This window comes from Cucurbita pepo, chromosome LG13, assembly GCF_002806865.2.
Source record: "Cucurbita pepo subsp. pepo cultivar mu-cu-16 chromosome LG13, ASM280686v2, whole genome shotgun sequence".
Taxonomy (NCBI): domain Eukaryota; kingdom Viridiplantae; phylum Streptophyta; class Magnoliopsida; order Cucurbitales; family Cucurbitaceae; genus Cucurbita; species Cucurbita pepo.
Window position 1 is genome coordinate 6,323,952 of NC_036650.1, and position 229 is coordinate 6,324,180.

A 229-nucleotide genomic window follows, 5' to 3' on the forward strand; every position below is an offset into this window, starting at 1 on the left:
AAAAAAAAAAAAAAAAAAAAAAAAAAAAAAAAAAAAAAAAAAAAAAAAAAAAAAAAAAAAAAAAAGTAATTTATAGAATATAAAAATGTTTGAATTTATTATTAATCGTATATTGGTCATAAGTAGGGTAGGTGTGGAAGATGAGATTCTTCTATTTCTTCTTCCTTCTCATTCTATTTTTCTACTTCGATCTCCCCTCAAAATTGACTGCATATTACATTCACCCTCC